Consider the following 24,125-nt stretch of genomic DNA (forward strand, 5'->3'; position numbering starts at 1 on the left):
TAGAGGTGGCCAGGTAAGGTTTCTGAGATGTGGGCTTGCTGGCAGAGTTCAAAGCTGAGGCAAGGGAGTGGAGGAGCCAGCACCAGAGCAAGTAAAGATGAAGGAGACACTGGGGCTTGAAGATGGCCCAAAGTAACAGAGAAGAAACCATTTAGCCCAAGGAACGGAACTGCAGAAACTTACCCAGACCCCAAATATCCATCAGTAGGAGAAACACTCCATCAGCCAGTCCAGTCATACAGGGGAATACAGCAGCCATTAAATAAATGGTAGAGAGGCATGTACTAGTTCCACTCAACAACAGGGTTGATGGTGAAAAACATCAAGCAGCAGAAAAATAGGGACAGATTATGTCATTTGTAACACATACAGAGAGATGCTTGCCTAGGTACAGGTGAGTGCAAGTGTCTGTAAGCATCTGGAAGACCTGAAAGTACCGTCATCAAATCTAGACAGTGTTACCTGGGGGCCTGATAGTCAGCAAAGAATAAGTGGTCAAGGAATCTTGGCTTTATTGAAATAACTGTATTTGCATCAGAAAAATCCATTCATGTCTTCCTTGAGTGTTTAAAATTAATTAACTATAAATGGCAAGCTGCTCAGAGACTTCATGGTAGCCACTGTTATGTCAGCAGAGACTGTCAAGGCTGGGGATGCTCTAGGCATGGAGGAAAGCAAGATGGACAGGTCTTGAATCCCAGACCCTGGCTACTACCCCTAAGCACCAGGGAATGCAAGCAAGGACACATGCCAGGGCCCCAGCAAGTATCCTGGCTTGCAGCAGGCCCTCCTGCCCAGTGGCTGGGACTCTTGCCCTGGGCCTTCTCTCCCTTCCAAGGACAAGGACCCTGGGGAATGAGGGGGTCACCCATTCTGGCTGAGTGTATGCTAGGAATGGCTCTGCAGTCCATCTGCATTATGGCCAGGTTCAGAAGAACCCTTCAAGCTTGTGGCCAGCAGGTGAGGAGTTGCTATCAACTCCAGCCCAACACCACCACCTTGGTCAGAACAGATCCAGATCTGGTCGCAGGGACACTTGCTGGAGGCAGAGCCTGAGAAGACATAGCCTCCCTCAGAAGTAGCCATCTTGTCCCCTGCGTCACGCTCTGGACCCTGGCTTGGCTTGGAGCAGTTGCTCTGGGGGTTCTGGAAGGCTGTGATGAGACTAACTGACCAAATGGAGCTGCAAGGTAAAAGAGGAGAGTGAGCCCAGGTGCTCAGCAGCATCACAGGCCCTCTGACAGGCCTGACACAGAAATTTGGTTTCCATTCACTGCTGTAGTTTGAGTCTGGTGGGAGGACATCTGTTCCTCACATCTAAAGTGGCCTATTGCTAAACTGCCCTGCAGAGAGGAGGTGTCAACTAGGCCCCACCAGCAACCATACACTTTGTCTAAAATGCTTTGATATGAAGAGGAAGGAGGATGTGGTGATGAAGTCGGGCTGATTGCTATTGCTTGCATCCCTTGGCCTGACCTTTTCCAGGGGTGGAACTGTACAGACACTGATGGTGGGTGCCCTGTCCATAGTTGAAGCTTACTCTAGGGTCACTTGTCATCCCTGCATCTCTGTCCCTGAGGTCATTTGATTATTCCAGATATATCACTGTCTCTTGGCAGGGCAGTCCTGAGGTAATGAGGAACAGATTCCCCAGGATGATGGTGGGGGGTGTCAGTGTCCCAGCCTCTTTGCTAGTGTGCAGCCAAACAGTGTGCCTCCAAGTCTCTGGAGGTCCCCAGGAAACTGAGCCCCAGCAGTAGCCTGCTCATTTGCATGTTCTTTTTGGACATTCCTCCCTTCGCATGTCCCTTCTCTACTCCCTCAGAGGATTTACCACAACTTACGCTCAATAAAGGACAGAAATGGCATGGACCTAACAGAAGCAGAAGATATTAAGAGGTGGCAAGAATATGCAGAAGAACTGTACAAAAAAATCTTCACAACCCAGATAATCACAATGGGGTGATCACCCACCTAGAGCCAGACATCCTGGAATGTGAAGTCAAGTGGGCCTTAGGAAGCATCACTATGAACAAAGCTAGTGGAAGTGATGGAATTCCAGTTGAGCTATTTCAAATCCAAAAGATGATGCTTTGAAAGTGCTGCACACAATACGTCAACAAATTTGGAAAACTAGGCACAGGCCACAGGACTGTTTTCACTCCAATCCCAAGGAAGACCAGTGCCAAAGAATGCTCAAACTACCACACAATTGAACTCATCACACACACTAGCAAAGTAATGCTCAAAATTTTCCAAGCCAGGCTTCAGCAATACGTGAACCATGAACTTCCAGATGTTCAAGCTGGTTTAGAAAAGGCAAAGGAACCAGAGATTAAATTTCCAGCATCCACTGAATCATTGAAAAAGCAAGAGAGTTCCAGAAAAACATCTATTTCTGCTTTATTGACTATGCCAAAGTCTTTGACTGTGTGGATCACAATAAACTGTGGGAAATTCTGAAAGAGATGGGAACGCCAGACCACCTGACCTGCCTCTTGAGAAATTTGTATGCAGGTCAGGAAGCAATAGTTAGAACTGGACATGGAACAACAGACTGGTTGCAAATACAAAAGGAGTACATCAAAGCTGTATATTGTCACTCTGCTTATTTAATTTATATGCAGAGTACATCATGAGAAATGCTGGGCAGATGAAGCACAAGCTGTAATCAAGATTGCCAGGAGAAATAACAATAATCTCAGATATGCAGATGACACCACCCTTATGGCAGAAAATGAAGAACTAAAGTGCTTCTTGATGAAAGTGAAAGAGGAGAGTGAAAAAGTTGGCTTAAAGCTCAACATTCTGAAAACTAAGATCATGGCATCTGGTCCCATCACTTCATGGCAAATAGATGGGGAAGCAATGGAAACAGTGAGAGAATCTAATTTTGGGGTTCCAAAATCACTGCAGATGGTGACTGCAGTCATGAAATGAAGAGGCTTGCTCCTTGGAAGAAAAGCTATGACCAACCTGCTGCTACTGCTAAGTCGCTTCAGTCGTGTCTGACTCTGTGCGACCCCAGAGATGGCAGCCCACCAGGCTCTCCCATCCTTGGGATTCTCCAGGCAAGAACACTGGAGGGGGTTGCCATTTCCTTCTCCAATGCATGAAAGTGAAAAGTGAAACTGAAGTCACTCAGTCGTGTCCGACTCTTAGAGACCCCATGGACTGCAGCCTTCCAGGCTCCTCCATCCATGGGATTTTCCAGGCAAGAGTACTGGAGTGGGGAGCCATCGCCTTCTCCAATGACCAACCTAGACAGCGTATTAAAAAGCAGAGACATTACTTTGCCAACAGAGGTCCGTCCAATCAAAGCTTTGGTTTTTCCAGTAGTCACATATGAATGTGAGAGTTGTACTATAAAAAAAAAAGCTGAGTGCCAAATAACTGATGCTTTTGAACTATGATATTGGAGAAGACACTTGAGAGTCCCTTGGACAGCACGGAGATCCCGCCAGTTCATCCTAAACGAAGTCAGTCCTGAATATTCATTGGAAGGACTGATGTTGAAGCTGAAACTCCAATACTTTGAACACCTGATGCCAAGAACTGACTCACTGGAAAAGACCCTGATGCTGGGAAAGATTGAAGGCAGGAGAAGAAGGGGACAACAAAGGATGAGATGGTTGGATGGCATCACCAACTCAATGGACATAAATTTGAGTAAGCTCTGGGAGTTGGTGATGGACAGGGGAGCCTGGCATACAGCACCCCATGGGTTCAGAAAGAGTCGGACATGACTGAGTGACTGAACTGAACTGAACTGAACTGACAAATAGATTCAAGGGATTAGATCCTTGATGCCTGAAGAACTATGGACGGAGGTTTGCAACATTGTACTAGAGGCCATGATCAAAACCATCCCCAAGAAGAATAAATGCAAAAAGGCAAAATGATTGTCTGAGGTGGCCTTACAAATAGCTGAGAAAAGAAAAGAAAGTAAAGGCAAAAGACAAAAGGAAAGCTATACCCATCTGAATGCAGAGTCCCAAAGAATAGCAAGGAGAGATTTTAAAAAAGGCTTCCTAAGTGATCAATGCTAAGAATTAGAGGAAAACAATAGAAAGGGAAAAACTAGACATCTCTTCAAGAAAATTAGAGATCCCAAGGGAACATTTCATGCAAAGATGGGCACAATAAAGGACAGAAATGGTATGAACTGATTAATGGGCAGATGAAGCACAGGTGACAAGGATACACAGAACTGTGCAAAAGATCTGAATGACCCAGATAACCAAGATGGTGTGATCACTCACCTAGAGCCAGACATCCTGGAGTGCAAAGTCAAGCGGGCTTTAGGAAGCATCACTACAAACAAAGCTAGTGGAGGTGATGGAATTCCAGCTGAACTATTTCAAATCCTAAAAGATGATGCTATGAAAGTGCTGCACTCTATATGCCAGCAAATTTGGAAAATCAGCAGTGGCTGCAGGACTGGAAAAGGTCAGTTTTCATTTCAATCCCTAGGAAGGGCAATGCCAAAGATTGTTCGAAATACCATACAGTTGCACTCATCTCACAATGTAGCAAAGCAAGACTCAAAATACTCCAAGCCAGGTTTCAACAGTACATGAACCAAGAACTTCCAAATGTTCACACGGGATTTAGAAAAGGCAGAGGAACCAGAGACCAAATTGTCGACATCACTGGATCATAGAAAAAGTAAGAGAGTTCCAGAAAAACATGTACTTCTGCTTTATTGACTATGCTGAAGCCTTTGAATGTGTGAATCACAACAAACTGTGGAAAATTCTTCAAGAGATGGGAACACCAGACCACCTGACCTGCCTCCTGAGAAACCTGTAAGCAGGTCAAGAAGCAACAGTTAGAACTGGACATGGAACAACAAACTGGTTCCAAAGTGGGAAGGGACTACCTCAAGGCTATATATTGTCACCCTGCTTATTGAACTTATATGCAGAGTATCTCAAGTGAAATGCAGGCTGAATGAATCACAAGCTGGATCAAGATTACAGGGAGAAATATCAATAACCTCAGATATGCAGATGATACCACCCTTGTGGCAGAAATCAAAGAGGAACTAAAGAGCCTCTTGAGGAAAGTGAAAGAGGAGAGTGAAAAAGCTGTTTTAAAACTCAACACTCACAAAACTAAGATCATGGCATCCGGTCCAATCAGTTTAAATGGGAAAGCAATGGGAACAGTGAGAAACTTTATTTTCTTGTCTCCACAATCACCCTGGACCATGACTGCAGCCATGAAATTAAAAGATACTTGCTCCTTGGAAGAAAAGCTATGAAAACCTAGACAGCTTATTAAAAAGCAGAGACATTGTTTGGCAAACAAAGGTCCAGATAGTCAAAGCTATGGTTTTTCCAATAGTCATGCTCAGATGTGAGAGCTGGTACATAATGAAGGCTAAGCAATATGTAAACCGTGAACTCCCTGATGTTCAAGCTGGTTTTAGAAAAGGCAGAGGAACCAGAGATCAAATTGCCAACATCCGTTGGATCATGGAAAAAGCAAGAGAGTTCCAGAAAAACATCTATTTCTGCTTTCCTGACTATGCCAAAGCCTTTGACTGTGTGGATCACAAGAAACTGTGGAACATTCTGAAAGAGATGGGAATACCAGACCACCTGACCTGCCTCTTGAGAAATCTGTATGCAGGTCAGGAAGCAACAGTTAGAACTGGACATGGAACAACAGACTGGTTCCAAATAGGAAAAGGAGTACATCAAGGCTATATATTATCACCCTGCTTATTTAACTTCTATGCAGAGTACATCATGAGAAACGCTGGACTGGAAGAAACACAAGCTGGAATCAAGATTGCCAGGAGAAATATCAATAACCTCAGATATGCAGATGACACCACCCTTATGGCAGAAAGTGAAGAGGAACTAAAAAGCCTCTTGATGGAAGTGAAAGAGGAGAGAGAAAAAGTTGGCTTAAAACTCAACATTCAGGAAACGAAGATCATGGTATCCGGTCCCATCACTTCATGGGAAATAGATGGGGAAACAGTGGAAACAGTGTCAGACTTTATTTTGGGGGGCTCCAAAATCACTGCAGATGGTGACTGCAGCCATGAAATTAAAAGTCACTTACTCCTTGGAAGAAAAGTTATGACCAACCTAGATAGCATATTCAAAAGCAGAGACATTACTTTGCCGACTAAGGTCCATCTAGTCAAGGCTATGGTTTTTCCTGTGGTCATGTATGGATGTGAGAGTTGGACTGTGAAGAAGGCTGAGCACCGAAGAATTGATGCGTTTGAACTGTGGTGTTGGAGAAGACTCTTGAGAGTCCCTTGGACTGCAAGGAGATCCAACCAGTCCATTCTGAAGGAGATCAGCCCTGGGATTTCTTTGGAAGCAATGATGCTAAAGCTAAAACTCCGGTACTTTGGCCACCTCATGCGAAGAGTTGACTCATTGGAAAAGATTCTGATGCTGGGAGGGGTTGGGGGAAGGAGGAGAAGGGGACGACAGAGGATGAGATGGCTGGATGGCATCATGGACTCGATGGACGTGAGTCTGAGTGATCTCTGGGAGATGGTGATGAACAGGGAGGCCTGGCATGCTGCGATTCTTGGAGTCGCAAGGAGTCGAAAACAACTGAGCGACTGAACTGAACTGAACTGAACTGAACTGAAGGCTAAACTCCAAAAAATCAATGCTTTTAAATTGTGGTGCTAGAGAAGGCTCTTGAGAGTCCCTTGGACTGCAAAGAGGTCAAATAAGTGAATCCTAAAGGAAATCAGTCCTGAATATTCATTGGGAGGACTGATGATGAAGCCAATATGCCAATGCTTTGGCCCCCTGATGAGAAGAGCCACTCATTAGAAAAGACCCCAATGCTGGGAAAGATAGAAGGCAGGAGGAGAAGGGGTGGACAGAGGACGAGATCATTGGATGGCATTCACCAACTCAACAGACATGATTTTGAGCAAGCTCTGGAATATGGTGAAGACTGGGGAAGACTGAGGTGCTGCAGTCCATGGGGTTGGAAAAAGTTGGACACAAATGAGCAACCAAACAAGAACAAAGACATGACAATGAGAGAAAAAGAAGAAATAAAAGGAATCCAGATTGGAAAAGAAGAATTAAAATTCTCAGTTTGCAGATGGCATGATACTAAACATAGAAAGCCCTAAAGATGCCACAGAAAATTACTAGAGCTAATCAGTGAATACAGTAAAGTCACAGGATACAAAATCAATACACAGAAATCCCTTGCATTCCTATACATTAAAGACAAAAAATCACAGAGAGAAATTAAGGAAACAATTCCACTCACCATTGCAACCAAAAGATTAAAATTCCTAAGAATAAACCGGTGAGAGCTGGACTGTGAAGAAGGCTGAGCACCGAAGAATTGATGCTTTTGAACTGAAGTGTTGGAGAAGACTCCTCAGAGTCGCTTGGACTGCAAGGAGATCCAACCAGTCCATTCTGAAGGAGATCAACCCTGGGATTTCTTTGGAAGGAATGATGCTAAAGCTGAAACTCCAGTATTTTGGCCACTTCATGTGAAGAGTTAACTCATTGGAAAAGACTCTGATGCTGGGAGGGATTGGGGGCAGGAGGAAAAGGGGACGACAGAGGATGAGATGACTGGATGGCATCACCAACTCAACGGATGTGAGTTTGAGTGCACTCTGGGAGATGGTGATGGACAAGCAGGCCTGGCGTGCTGCGATTCATGGGGTCGCAAAGAGTTGGACACGACTAAGTGACTGAACTGAACTGAAAGAGACAAAAGACCTATGCTCTGAAAACTACAAGACACTCATGAAAGAAATCAAGACAACAAAAAGAGATGGAGAAATATATCATGTTCTTGGATTGAAAGAATTAATTTTGTGAAAATATACTATTCAAAGCAATCTACAGATCCAATGTAATCCCTATGAAATTACCAATAGCATTTTTCACAGAACTGGAACAAAAAATTTCACAGTTTGTATGGAAACACAAAAGCCCCCCAAATAGCCAAAGTAATCTTGAGAAAGAAAAACGGAGCTGGAGAAATCAAACTTCCTGACTTCAGACTACAGACTACAAAGCTATGTTAAACAAAGCAGTATGGTACTGGCACGAAAACCAAAATATAGACCAATAGGACAAGATAGAAAGCCCAGATGTAAACTCATACAACTATGGTCACCTCATCACTGACAAAGAAAGAATATTCAATGGAGAAAAGATAACCTCTTCATTAAGCGATGCTGGGAAAAACTCAGTTCAGTTCAGTTCAGTCACTCAGTCATGTTCAACTCTGCGACCCCATGGAGTGCAGCACACCAGGCTTCCCTGTCCATCAACAACTCATGGAGTTTGCTCAAACTCATGTCCATTGAGTCTGTGCTACCATCCAACCACCTTATCCTCTATTGTCCCCTTCTCCTCCCACCTTCAATCTTTCCCAGCATCAGGGTCTTTTCAAATGAGTCAGTTCTTCACAACAGGTGGCCAAAATGTTGGAGCTTCAGCATCAGTTCCTCAAATGATTTTTCTGGACTGATTTTCTTTAGGATTGACTGGTTTTATTTCCTTGCAGTCCAAGGGACTCTCAAGAGTCTTCTCCAACACCACAGTTTAAAGGCATCAATTCTTCCGCATTCGGCCTTTATGGTCCAAACCTCACATCCATACATGACTACTAGAAAAACTGTAGCTTTGATTAGATGGACCTTTTTTGGCAAAGTAATGTCTTTGCTTTTTAATATGCTGTCTAGGTTGGTCATAGCTTTTCTTCCAAGGACCATGTGTCTTTTAATTTCATGGCTGCAGTCACCATCTGCAGTGATTTGGAGCCCAAGAAAATAAAGCCTGTCACTGTTTCCATTGTTTCCCCACATATTTGCCATGAAGTGGTGGGACCAAATGCCATGATGTTAGTTTTTTGAATGTTGAGTTTTAAGCCAGCTTTTTCACTCTCCTCTTTCACTTTCATCAAGAGGCTCTTTAGTTCTGCTTTGCTTTCTTCAATAAGGGTGGTGTCATCTGCATATCTGAGGTTATTGATATTTCTCCCAGCAATCTTGATTCCAGCTTGTGCTTCATCCAGCCCAGCGTTTCTCATGATGTACTCTGCATATAAGTTAAATAAGCAGGGTGACAATATACAGCCTTGACATACTCCTTTTCATATTTGGACCTAGTCTCTTGTCCCATGTTCAGTTCTAACTGTTGCTTCTTGACCAGCACAGATTTCTCAGGAGGGAGGTAAGGTGGTCTGGTATTCCCATTTCTTTAAGAATTTTCCAGTTTCTTGTGATCCACACATTCAAAGGCTTTAGCATAGTCAATGAAGCAGAAGTAGATGTTTTTATGGAATTCTCTTGTTTTTTCTATGAGCCAACAGATGTTGGCAATTTGATCTCTGGGTCCTCTGCCTTTTCTAAATCTAGCTTGAACATCTGGAAGTTCATGAGTTCACATACTCTTGAAGCCTGGCTTGGAGGATTTTGAGCATTACTTTGCTATTTTGCTACATTTTTTGGCATTGGCTCTCTTTGGGATTGGAATGAAACCTGACCTTTTCCAGTCCTGTGGCCACTGCTGAGTTTTCCAAATTTGCTGACATATTGAGTGCAGCACTTTCACAGCATCACCTTTCAGGATTTGAAATAGCTCAACTGGAATCCCATCACTTCCACTAGCCTTGTTTGTAGTAATGCTTCCTAAGGCCCACTTGACTTCACATTCCAGGATGTCTGGCTCTAGGTGAGTGATCACACCATCGTGATTATCTGGGTCATGAAGATCTTTTTTGTACAGTTCTTCTGTGTATTCTTGCCACCTCTTCTTAATATCTTCTTCTGTTAGGTCCATATCGTTTCTGTCCTTTATTGAACCCATCTTTGGATGAAGTGTTCCCTTGGTATCTCTAATTTTCTTAAAGAGATCTCTAATCTTTCCCATTCTACTGTTATCCTCTATTTCTTTGCACTAATCACTGAGGAATGCTTTCTTATCTCTCCTTACTATTCTTTGGAACTGTGCTTTCAAATATATATATATATATATATATATATATATCTTTCCTTTTCTCCTTTGCCTTTTGCTTCTCTTCTTTTCTCAGCTGTTTGTAAGTCTTCCTCAGACAACCATTTTGCCTTTCTGGATTTTGTCTTTAGGGAAAACTAGATGCCTACATGTGAAAGAATGAAATTAGAACATTTCCTAACACCTACAAAAAACTGGATTAGAGACTTAAATGTAAGACCAGGCAATATAAAACTCTTAGAAGGAAACATAAGTAAAACACTCTTTGACATAAATAGTAGCAAGATCTGCTATGACCCAGTTCCTAGAGTAAAGACAATAAACCAAAAATAAACAAATGGGACCTAATTAAACTTACAAGTTTTTGCACAGCAAAGGAAACTATAAACACAATGAAAAGACAGTCCTCAGAATGGGAGAAAATAATTGCAAATGAAGTAAGTGGCAAAGGATTAATCTCCAAAACATATTAATACAAGCAGATCATGCAGCTCAATAGCAGAAAAACAAACAACACAATGAAAAAATGGGCAAAAATTCTAAACAGCCATTTCTTCAAAGAAGACATATGGATTGCTAACAAATACATGAAAAGATGTTCAACATGGCTTATTGTAACTAAAGAAATTCAAGTCAAAACTACAATGAGATATCACCTCACACCAATCAGAATGACCGTCATAAAAAATCTACAAATAGTAAATGATGAAGAGGATGTGGATAAAAGGGAACTCTCTTGCACTTTTGGTGAGAATGTAAATTGATACAATCACTATGGAGAACAGCATGGAGATTTCTTTAAAAAAAATTAGGAATAAAACTACTATATGAAAAAATAAAAAATAAAAAAAATAAAACTACTATATGACCCAGCAATCCCACTCCTGGGCATGTATCCTAAGAAGACCATAACTGAAAAAGATACATGTACCTGGTGTTCATTGTAGCACTATTTCAATAGCTAGGACATGAAAGCAACCTAGATGTCCATAGACAGATAAATGGATAAAGAAACTGTGGTACATATACACAATGGGATATGACTCAGCCATATAGTTCACCCTGAATATTCATTGGAAGGACTAATGCTGAAACTGAAGCTCCACTTCTTTGGCCACCTGATGCAAAGAACCTACTCATTGGGAAAGACCCTGACGCTGGGAAAGATTGAAGGCAAAAGAAGAGGGTATCAGAGGACAAGATGGTTAGATATCATTGCTGACTCAATGGACATGAATTTCAGCAAACTCCAAGAGATAGTGAAGGACAGGGAAACCTGGCATGCTGCAATCCATGGGGTCACAAGAATTGGACACAACTTAGTGACTGAACAACATTAACAAATTCCTTAGCCATAAAAAGGAATGCATTCAAGGAAGTTCTAATGATGCGGATGAACCTAGAGCCTATTATACAGAGTTAAGTAACTGAGAAAGAGAAAAACAAATATCCTATATGAACACATGTATATGGAATCTAGAAAGATTTGTAGGGCAGCAATAAAGATGCAGACACATAGAACAGACTTGTGGACACAGTGTGGAGGAGAGGGTGGCATGAATGGAGAGAGTAGCTTGAAAACACATACATTCAGTTCAGTTCACTTCAGTTCAGTTCAGTCGCTCAGTCTTGTCCGACTCTGCGACCCCATGAATCGCAGCACGCCAGGCCTCCCTGTCCATCACCAACTCCCAGAGTTCACTCAGACTCACATCCATTGAGTCAGTGATGCCATCCAGCCATCTCATCCTCTGTTGTCTCCTTCCCCTCCTGCCCCCAATCCCTCCCAGCATCAGAGTCTTTTCCAATGAGTCAACTCTTCGCATGAGGCGGCCAAAGTACTGGAGTTTCAGCTTTAGCATCATTCCCTCCAAAGAACACCCAGGGCTGATCTTCTTCAGAATGGACTGGATGGATCTCCTTGCAGTCCAAGGGACTCTCAAGAGTCTTCTCCAACACCACAGTTCAAAAGCATCAATTCTTCGGCGCTCAGCTTCCTTCACAGTCCAACTCTCACATCCATACATGACCACTGGAATATGTAAAATTGATAGCCAGTGGGAATTTGCTGTATGACTTAGGGAACTCGAACTGGAGCTCTGTGAGAACCTAGAGGGGTAAGATGCAGTAGGAGGTGGGAGGAAGGTTCATGCATGAGGGGACATATGCATACCTATGGCTGATTCATGCTGATGTACAGCAGAAACCAACACAATATTATAAAGAAATTACCCTCCAATTAAAAATAAATAAATTTTTAGAAAAGATACTTGTACCCCAATGTTCACTGAAACACTATGTACAATAGCCAGGACATGGGAACAACCTAGATGTCCATCAACAAATGAATGTATAAAGAAGTTGTGGTATAACATCAGTGGAATATTACTCCCCCATGAAAAGGGATGAATTTGAGTCAGTTGAACTGAAGTGGATGAACCTAGAGCCTGTTATACAGAGTGAAGTCAGAAAGAGAACAACAAATATCATCTATTAATACAAATATGTAGAATCTAGAAAAAATGGTACTGGTGAATCTTTTTGCAGGGCAAGAATAGAGATGCAGACAATGGACTTGTAGACCCCGTGGGAAAGGAGAGGGTAGAATGAATTTAGAGAGTAGCATTGAAATGTACACATTATGGTATGTAAAACAGATAGCTAGTGGGAAATTGCTATATAACACAGGGAGTCAACTCGTGCTCTGTGACAACCTAGAGGGGTAGGATGGCGGGGAGGGAGGTTTAAGAGGGAGGGGGCATATGTATACTTACAGCTGATTCATGTTGTTGTCCAGTAGAAACTAACACAACATTGTAAAGCAATTATCCTCCAATTAAAAATATATTTTGAAAAGATTACGGAAGACTTCTATCTTTACACATTTGATGGGCTTGAGTTGCTCTTGATCAGCAAGAGTTTCATTTGGGAAGATGAGATGAATCTAGAGCCAAAGAAAGCAAGAACTAATTAGAATCACCTGTATCTCTTTATTTGTTCTGAAATCTCAACAGATTTCAGAAGTGCTGCTTTACTTTCACCTTCCAAAACTTGGGAAAAAAAACTCTTGTTTGGGCCAAAAATAAAATATCATACAAGATAGGGAATTCTAGTAAACAGTTCTGGCTTAGCCAAGATGGCATTTCTAAACACTGCACAAGTCAGTTTATTTTCCTTTACTTTAACTTCTTTGTTTTTAAAATGTTTGATTTTGCTTCACTTACTTAATGCCATAGTTGTGGGAATTACATGTGAATATACAATGAAGATCACTTAGCTCTTGAATTTCTTTTGCCAGTTTTGGGGAATTTTTAGTCGTTATTTTTCAAATACATTTTCTACATTCTTTCTCCTCTCCTTTTGGGACTATGATGACATAAATGTTAGACCTTTTGGTATTGCTCCATAAGTTCTGGAGACACTGTTCCTTTTTTTCTACATTTTTCTTTGTGTTGTTCATTTTGGATTAATTCTATCCATCTGTCTTCAGGTTCAGTGACTCCTTTTCTAGTCAAGGAATTTCCTTATTTTGGCTCTTGAATTTTCCAAATCTAAAATTTCCACTTAGTTCTTTTTGTTGTTGCTGCTGTTCAATTGCAAAGTCATGTTAAACTCTTTGTGGTCCCCCAGACCACAGGACACCAGGCTTCTCTGTTCTTCACTATCTTCCAGAGTTTGCTCAAATTCATGTCCATTGAGTTGATAATGCCATCCAACCATCTCATCCTCTGTTGTTCCCCTCCTCCTCCTGCTTTCAGTCTTTCCCAGCATCGGAGTCTTTTCCAATGAGTCAGTTTTTCTCACTGGGTGGCCAAAGTATTGAAACTTCAAGTCCAGCACCAGACCTTCCAATGAATATTCAGAGTTGATTTCCTTTGGGATTGACTGGTTTGATCTCCTTAAAGTCCAAGGGACTCTCAGGAGTCTTCTCCAGCACCACAATTCAAAAGCATCAGTTCTTTGGAGCTTTAGCCTTTATGGTCCAACTCTCACATCCATACATGACTACTGGAGAAACCATAGCTTTGACTAGATGGACCTCTGTTGGTAAAGTAATGTCTCTGCTTTTTTAAAATACAGTATCTATGTTTGTCACAGCTTTTCTTCCAAGTAGCAAGCATTTTTAAATTTTATGCCTGCAGTCACCATCCACATTGATTTTGGAGCCCAAGAAAATAAAGTTTATCACTGCTTCAACTCTTTCCCCTCTGTTTGCCATAAAGTGATGAGAGCAGATGCCTCGATCTTAGTTTTTTTCATATTGAGTTTTAAACCAACTTTTTCACTCTCCACTTTTACCCTCCGATGGACCACGTTTTGTTGGAACATGGTCCTTTGGAGAAATGAATGGGAAACCACTTCAGAATTCCTGCCTCAAGAACTCCACGAACAGTATGAAAAGGCAAAAAGATATGATACTGGAACATGAGCCTCCCAGGTCAGTAGGTCTCCAATATGCTACTGGGGAAAAGTGGAGAAACAGCTCCAGAAAGAATGAAGAGGCTGAGCCAAAGTGGAAATGATGCCAGTCATAGATGTGCCTCATGGTGAAAATCCGATGCTATAAAGAACAATATTGCATGGGAAATGGAATGTTAGCTCCATGAATCAAGTTAAACTGGATGTGGCCAGACAGGAGAAAGCAAGAGTGAACATCGACATTTTAGGAATCAGTGAATTAAAATGGATGGGCATGGGAGAATTTAATTCAAGTGACCAGGGCTAAGACTCCACCTGCAATGTGGATGACCTGGGTTTGATCCCTGGGTTGGGAAGATCCCCTGAAGGAGAGCATAGCAACCCACTCTAGTATTCTTGCCTGGAGAATCCCCGTGGACAGAGGACCCTGGTGGACTACAGTTCATGGGGCCACAAAGAATTGGACATGATTGAGTGACTAAGCACAGTACAGCGCAGCATACACATATCCCCTCCCTCATCATTCTTGATAGAAAGAACAAAATAGAATAGTGTGTCCTTCTAGGTATTAATTCAGATGACCGTTACATCTACTACTGTGAGCAAGAATTCCGTAGAAGAAATGGAGTATTCCTCACAATCAACAGAAGAGTCTGAAGTGCAGTACTTGGATACAATCTCCAAAACAAAATGATCTCAACTTGTTTCCAAGGCAAGCCATTCAGCATTACAGAAATCCAACTCTATGCCACAACCGCTAATGCTGAAGAAGCTGAAGTTGAATGGTTCTATGAAGAAATACAAGACCTTCTAGAACTAACACCCAAAACAGATGTCCTTTTCTTCATAGAGGATGGGAATGCAAAAATAGGAAGTTAAGAGATATCTGGAGTAACAGACAAATTTGGCCTCAGAGTACAAAATGAAGCAGGGCCAAGACTAACAGAGTTCTGCCAAGAGAACACACTGGTCATAGTAAACACCCTCTTCCAACAACACAAGAGATGACTCTACACATGGACATCATCAGATGGTCAATACCAAAATCAGATAGATTATATTATTTGCAGCAAAGATGGAGAAGCTGTACACAGTCAGTAAAAAGATCATGAGCTCATTATCACAAAATTCAGACTAAAATTGAAGAAAGTAGGGAAATCTACTAGGCCACTCAGGTATGACCTAAATCAAATCCCTTATGGGGCTTCCAGTTCAAGATGGTAGAGTAGAAGGAAGCGTGCTCATCTGCTCCTGAGACAGCACCAAAATCACAACTAGCTGTTGAACAACCATTGACAGGAGGACACTGGAGTCCACCAAAAAAAAGATGCCCCATGTCCAAAGACAAAGAAGAAGTTGCAGTGAGATGGTATGAGGGCACAATCATGATAAATTCAAATCCCATACCTGCCAGATGGGTGACCCACAAACTGGAGGACAAAAATACCAAAGATGTTCTCCCACTGTGTGAAGTTTCTGAACCTGATGTCAAGCTTCCTAGCCTGGGGATTCGACAAAGGGACTGGGAATACCCAAGGAATCGGACCTTGAAGGCCAGTGTGATTTGATTATTGGACTTCCAAAGGACTGGGGGAAACAGAAACTCCAGTCTTGGAGGTCACAAACAAAATCTTGCATACGCCAAGACCTAGAGGGAGGAGCAGTGGCCCCACAGGAGACAACCAAAACTACCTGCTAGCGTTGGAGGATCTCCTGTGGAGACAGGTTGATAGGGGCTCACCGCAGAGATGGGAACACTGGCAACAGAAGTCCCAGAAGTCCTTACCCACTTGGTGTAAGCCCTCTTGGAAGTCACCATTAACCCTATCATGGAGCACGCAGACCCCACGGCTGGGTCACCAGCTAAAGCGTGGAAGCACAACCCCACCTATCAGCAGACAATTGGATTAAAGCTTTACTAAGCAAGGCCCTGCCCACCAGAACAAGACCCAGTCTTTCCCACTGCCAGTCCCTCCCATCATGAAGCTGACACGAGCCTCTTAGCCTACTCTATCAGAGGGTCCACAGAAGAAGCAAGAAGTACCACAATCTCAGTTAGAACCAAAACCATTTTACAAAACGTTAATCAGGATGAAAAAGCTATGTCCCACGTAGGACAAGGTAAAACCCCAGAAAAACAATGAGAGAAAGTGGAGATAAGCAACCTTCCAGAAAAATAACTCAGAATAATGACAGTGAAGATGATCCAGGATCTTAGGAAAACAATGAAAAATATGGAAGAAATGTTTACCAAAGACCTACAAGAACTAAAGAACAAATAGACATGAATAATACACTAGAAGGAATCTATAGCAGAATAACTGAGGCAGAAGAATTGGTAAGTGGCCTGGAGGACAGAATGGTGGAATTCACTGCCACAGAACAGAATATTTAAAGAAGAATTTAAAAAATGAAAACAGCCTAAGAGACATCTGGGACAACATTTAACGAGCCAACATTCATATTTTAGGGGTTCCAGAAGGAGAAGAGAGAAAGGACCTGAGAAAATATTTGAAGAGATAATAGCTGAAAATCTTCCTAACATGGGAAAGAAAATAGTCAACCAAGTCCAAGAAGCACAGAAAGTCCCAGGCAGGATAAACCCAAGAAGGAACACACTGAGACACATAGTAATCAAATTGACAAAAATTAACGACAAAGAAAAATATTAAAAGCAACAAGGGAAAAATTACAAATAACGTACAAGGGAATTCCCATCAGGTTCCCACTGATTTCTCAACAGAAACTTTACAAGCCAGAAAGGAATGGCACGATATTTTTAAAGTGATGATAGGGAAGAATCTACAACAAAGAATACTCTACCCAGCAAGACTCTCATTCAGATTTGATAGAGAAATCTAAAGCTTTCCAGACAAGCAAAATTTAAGAGAATTCAGCACCATCGAACCAGGCTTTACAACAAATGCTAAAGGAACTTCTCTAGGCAACAAATACAAGAGAAGAAAAAGATCTACAGAAAATAAACCCAAAACACTTAAGAAAATGGTAATAGGAACAAACATATTTATGTAACCTTAAATTACCTTAAATGTAAATGGATTAAATGCACCAACCAAAAGACATACACTAACTGGGCATACATGCACTTCCACTTACCACATCACTCTGCTTGACAACCCCCCCCCCCAACTCTATATAGTTATTTTATATTGTTAAATTAATTATGTTCCCATTATGGCTTGTAATTGTAGTTATCTTCTATTTTTTGTCTGGCTATTGATTGTGAAAACTTATAAACATCTTTTACTCTTGTGATTATGTAACTATTACTCACTTAATACCACTGTATCATGATTGGGCAACAGAAAAATAATAGAATTCTATAGCACCAAAACTGCCATTTAATAGAAAAACCTGCAATCACTTTTTAAAATCCAGATACATATCAGAATTATCTTGGAATTTTTTGAAAAATACAAATGCCCAGATATTTCTTTCTGTCTCCAAAGCTCCAGATAAGTTTCTAATGACAAACATGTTTAAAAGCAACTGGACTATATGATGACCTTTTACTTTTAATTGGTCTGTTTCACTTTTTCTGTCTCATACTCAGTGCTCCTATGTCATTCAGTTTATGTTTTCCAATTTCTGCATCTATTCTTCTTCTTTTTAATATTCCTTCTCAAGTCTTTATCGGGGCTTCCCCGAGAGCTCAGTTGGTAAAAAAAAAAAAAATCCACCTGCAGTGCAGGAGACCCCTGTTCAATTCCTGGGTTGAGAAGATCCACTGGAGAAGCATAGGCTACCCACTCCAGTATTCTTGGGCTTCCCTTATGGCTCAGCTTGTAAAGATTTGGCCCACAATGCAGGAGACCCTGGTTCAATCCCTGGGCTGAGAAAGACCCACTAGGGAAGGAAACAGCTACCCAGTCCAGTATTCTGGCCTGGAGTATCCATGGACTGAATAGTCCATGAGGTCACAAAGAGTCAGACATGACTGAGCAACTTTCACTTTTAACTGTCAATCCTTTATCAAGTGCAGTAGAGGATGTCTTCAAGAAAATTAGAGTTACCAAGGGAACATTTCATGCAAAGATGGGTACAATGAAGGACAAAAATGACAAGAACCTAACAGAAGCAGAGGAGATTAAGAAAAGGTGGCAAGAATACACAGAAGTGAAGTGGAGTTGCTCAGTCGTGTCCGACTCTTTGCGACCCTGTGGGCTAGAGCCTACCAGGCTTCTCCATCCATGGGGTTCTCCAGGCAAGAATACTGGAGTGGGTTACCATTTCCTTCTCCAGGGGATCTTCCCAACCCAGGGATTGAACCCAGGTCTCCCGCATTGTAGGCAGATGTTTTAATCTGTGAACCACCAAAAAAAGGTCTTAATGACCCAGATAACCATGATAGTGTGGTCAATCTGAGCCAGCCATCCTGAGATGTAAAGTCAAGTGGGCCTTAGGAAGCATCACTACAAACAAAGCTAGTGGAAGTGATAGAATGCCAGCTGCACTATTTCAAATCCTAAAAGATGATGTTGTGAGTGCTACACTCAATATGCCAGCAAATTTGGAAAACTCAGCAGTGGCCACAGGACTGGAAAAGTTCAGTTTTCATTCCAATCCCAAAGAAAGGCAAAGCCAAAGAATGTTCAAACTACCACACAATTGCACTCATTTCACATGCTAGAGAGGTAATGTTCAAAATCCTTCAAGCTAGGCTTCGGCAGTATGTGAACCAACAACTTCTCTATGTACAAACTGGATTTAGAAGAGGCAGAGAAACTAGAGATCAAACTGCCAGCTTCCATTGTTCAATCATTCAGTTGTGTCTGACTTTTTGCGATCCTAGGGACTATAGCCCATCAGGCTCCTCTCTCCATAGGATTTTCCAAGAAGAAAGCTGGAGTGGGTTGCCATTTCCTACTCCAACATCCATTGGGATTATAGAAAAACAAGAGAATATCAGAAAACCATCTACTTCTGGTTCATTGACTACACTAAAGCCTTTGACTGTGTGACAGCAAACTTTGGAAAATTCTGAAAGTGATAGGAATACCAGACCACCTTATGTGCCTCCTGAGAAGCCTGTATGCAGGTCAAGAAGCAACAGTTAGAACCAGACATGGAACAACAGACTGGTTCAAAATTAGGAAAGGAGTATGTCAAGGCTGTATATTGTCACCCCACTTATTTAACTTAACGCAGAGTACATCATGTGAAATGCCCAGCTGGATGACTCATAAGCTAGAATCAAGATTGCTGGGAGAAATATCAACAACCTCAGGTATGCAGATGACACCACCCTAATGGCAGAAATAGAAGAACTAAAGAGCTTCTTGATGAAAGTGACAGAGGAGAGTGAAAAAGCTGGCTTAAAACTCAACATTCAAAAAGCGAAGATCATGGCATTCAGTCCCATCACTTCGTGGCAAATAGATGGGGAAATAATGGAGACACTGGCAGATTTTACTTTCTTGGGCTCTAAAATCACTGCAATTGGTGACTGCACCCATGAAATTAAAACACCCTTGCTTCTTCTAAAAAAAAAAAGCTATGACAAACCCAGGTAGCATATTAAAAGCAGAGACATCACTTTGCTGACAAAGGTCCATATAATGAAAGCTATGGTTTTTCCAGTAGTCGTGTATGGATGTGAGAGTTGGACCATAAAGAAGGCTGAGTGGGGAAGAATTGATTCTTTTGAATTGTGGTGCTGGAGAAAACTCTTCAGAGTCCCTTGGACAGCAAGGAGATCAAACCTGTCAATCCTAAAGGAAATCAACCCTGGAATATTCATTGGAAGGACTGATACTGAGGCTGAAATTCCAGTATTTGGCCACCTGATGAGAAGAACTGACTCACTGGGAAAGGCCCTGATGCTGGGAAATATTGAGGGCAGAAGGAGAAAGGGAAGACAGAGGATAAAATGATTGGATGGCATCACTGACTCACTGGACATGGGTTTGAGTAAGCTCCGAGAGTTGGTGATGGATAGTGCTGCGTGCTGCAGTCCGTGGGGTCGCAAAGAGTTGGACACAACTGAGCCACTGAACCGAGGATGGTCATAACTTTTCTTCCAAGGAGTAAGCGTCTTTTAATTTCATGGCTGCAGTCACCATCTGCAGTGAGTTGGAACCCAAGAAAATAAAGTCTCTCACTGTTTCCACTGTTTCCTCATCTATTTGCCATGAAGTGATGGGACCAGATGCCATGATCTTTGATTTCTGAATGTTGAGCTTTAGGCCAACTTTCTCACTCTCCTCTTTCACTTTCATCAAGAGGATTTTTAGTTCCTCTTCACTTTCTGCCATAAGGGTGGTGTCATCTGCATATCTGAGGTTATTGATATTTCTCCCAGCAATCTTGATTCCAGCTTGTGTTTCTTCCAGTCCAGCGTTTCTCATGATGTACTCTGCATATAAGTTATTTAGCAGGGTGACAATATACAGCCTTGACGTACTCCTTTCAGAAATTTGAACCAATCTATTGTTCCATGTCCGATTCTAACTGTAAGCTATCTAATGATAGTAAAGCTTTTACTATCTAATGATAGTAAAACCATCTTTTTGTGTGGTTGCTTGAATTAAAACAATTTCAAATTCCATTTGTTCATTGCTGAGTTGATTTCTCCTCAGAAACTGTCAAGGAAAGAAGAGTGGAGTGAAATATTTAAAATATTGAGAGAAAAATCCACTAACTGGAATTCTATGTTCTGCAAGATAATCCTTCCAAAGTAAAGGTGAAATAAAAACCTTCTCAGGCATACAAAAATTAAGATAATTTACTCCTATTCATGATAGGATAAAAAAACCCTTAGAAATTTAGAAAGAAATAATTTGATGGAAAATGATTGACTTTTTTATGCTAACCTTGTATCCTGCAAACTTGCTAATTTCTTATCAGTTCCAGGACTGTCCTGGTCAATTCTACTGGATTTTCTAAATACAAAATCATATTATTTGTGAACACAGACATTTTTATTTCTTCCTTCCCAATCTGTGCACCTTTTATTTCCTTCTCTAGTCTTATTGCATTGACTAAGACTTTCAATATGATGTTGAAAAGCAGTGGTGACAGAGAGCAGAGAAAGATTAAAGATTATTCCTAATCTTAATGGGTAAACTTCAAGTTTCTAACCATTAAGTTTAGTATTAGCTGTAGGGTTTTTTGTATACATTATTTAAGAAGATGAAGGAGTTCCCCTCTAGCCCTAAATTTCTGAGGGTTTTTAAATCATGAATAGGAGCAAATTATTTTATTTTTTAATATAAATTCATTTATTTTAATTGGAGGCTAATTACTTTACAATATTGTAGTGGTTTTGCCATACATTCACATGGTTCTGCCATGGGTGTACATGTGTTCCCCATCCTGAAACCACCCCCCCCCCACCTTCCTCCCCATCCCATCCCTCTGGGTCATCCCAGTGCACCAGCCCCAAGCACCCTGTCTCATGCATTGAACCTGGACTGGTGATTCGTTTCACATATGATAATATACATGTTTCAATCCCATTCTCCCAAATCATCCCACCCTCACCCTCTCCCACAGAGTCCGAAAGACTGTTTTATACATGTGTGTCTCTTTTGCTATCTCACATATAGGGTTATCGTTACCATCTTTGTAAATTCCATATATATGCGTTAGTATACTGTATTGGTATTTTTCTTTCTGGCTCACTTCACTCTGTATAGTAGGCTCCAGTTTCATCCACCTCATTAGAACTGATTCAAATGTATTATTTTTTTAATTTCTGTATGCCTAAGAAGGTCTTTATTTCACCTTCACTTTGGAAGGATTATCTTGCAGAACATAGAATTCCAGGTTAGTGAATTTTTCTTTCAATACTTTAAATATTTCACTCCACTCCTTTCCTTCACAGTTTCTGAAGAGAAGTCAAATTTAATTATTATGTTTGTTCCTTATAGGTAAGATTTCCCCCCACCTGCAGTTCTTTTTTAAAGGTTTTTTTCCCTTGATCTTTGATTATATACAACTTGAATAACATATGCCTAAGTGTATGCTTTTTGTTTGCCAGGTATCCAGCTTGGTCTTCTCTGAACTTCCTGGATCTGTAGTTCGCTCTGACATTAATTTGAGAAATTTTCAGTCAGTGTTGATTCAAATATTTCTTCAGTTTCTTTTTCTCTTTCTTCTGATATTCTCTTATAATAGTCTTCATTTTGAAGTCTATATTTTGTCTGATATGAGTATTGCTACTCCAGCTTTCTTTTGATTTCTATTTGCATGGAAAATCTTTTTCCAATCCCCTCACTTTCAGTCTGTGCATCCCTAGGTTTGAAGTGGGTCTCTTGTAGACAGCATTTATAGAATCTTGTTTTTATATCTATTCAGCTAGTCTACGTCTTTGGGTTGGAGTATTTAATCCATTTGCATTTATGGTAATTATTGATGTCTATGTTCCTATTGCCATTTTCTTAATTGTTTTTGGGTTTGCTTTGGCAGCTCTTTTTATTCTCTTGTGTTTCCTATCTAGAGAGAAGTTCTTTTAACATTTGTTGTAAAGCTGGTTTGGTGCTAAATTATCCTAACTTTTGCTTGTCTGTAAAGCTTTTGATTTCTCCTTTGAATCTGAATGACAGCCTTGCTGGATAAAGTAATCTGAGTTATAGGCTTTTCCCTTTCATCATTTTAAATGTATCCTGCCTCTCCCTTCTGGCCTGTAGAGTTTCTGCTGAAAAATCAGCTGATAACCTTATGGGAATTCCCTTGTATGTTATTTGTTGCTTTTCCCTTGCCACTTTTAATATTTTTTTCTTTGTGTTTAATTTTTTGGGGTCTGAGTAATATGTGTCTTGGCATGTTTCTCCTTGGGTTTATCTTGTATGAGACTCTCTTTGCTTCCTGGACTTGAGTGATTACTTCCTTTCCCATGTTAGGGAAGTTTTCACCTATAGTCTCTTCAAATAGTTTCTCAGACCCTTCTTTCTTTTCTTCTTTTGGGACTCCTATAATTCAAATATTGATGTGTTTAGTGTTGTCCCAGAGGTCTCTGAGACTGTTCTTATTTCTTTGCATTCTTTTTTTCTTTATTCTGTTCCGTGACAGTGATTTCCACCATTTTATCTTCCAGCTAACTTATTCATTCATTCCTCTGCCTCAGTTATTCTGCTATTGATTCCTTCTATTATATAACAGGGGCTCAGGTTCAACTCCTGTCTGGGGAACAAAGACCCTGCAAGCTATAAAATGCAGACAAACCAAAAAAAAAGAGGGGGGGCAGAAAATAGGCAAACAAAAATCAAAACAATTAAAACCAAACAAAAATCCCACAAAGAAGGCAAAAAGAAGAAAACAAACAAGAAACCCAAACCAAAACAAATAGTGAAAATAAAACTAGCAGAAACAGCAAAAGAAAGTAAAGCAAACAAAAGTTAACCACAGAGGACAGCTAAACAAAAAGGAAAAGAAAACAAAACCAATACAAATGATAAAAAAAAAACTAACGAAACCAAACAAAAACACAAAGAAAACAAGAGAGAATAAAACAAGCAAACAAACAAACAAAACCCAACAAAAACCAAAACACACAGTAAAAACAAAATCAACAAAAGCAAGAAAAAAAGAAACAGAAGAGCAGAAAGCAAAGAAAACAAAATACAAACACACAAAAGGACAACAAAACCAAAAAGCAACCCAAACCAGCCAGGTAGGGGGCGGGGGCGGGGGGGGGGGGGACTAAATAGCAAAAACAAGACAGAAAAGGAAACAATGAAATAAAACGAAGACAAATAAAAA

This window comes from Ovis canadensis, chromosome 5 (genome assembly GCF_042477335.2).
Source record: "Ovis canadensis isolate MfBH-ARS-UI-01 breed Bighorn chromosome 5, ARS-UI_OviCan_v2, whole genome shotgun sequence".
Lineage (NCBI taxonomy): Eukaryota > Metazoa > Chordata > Mammalia > Artiodactyla > Bovidae > Ovis > Ovis canadensis.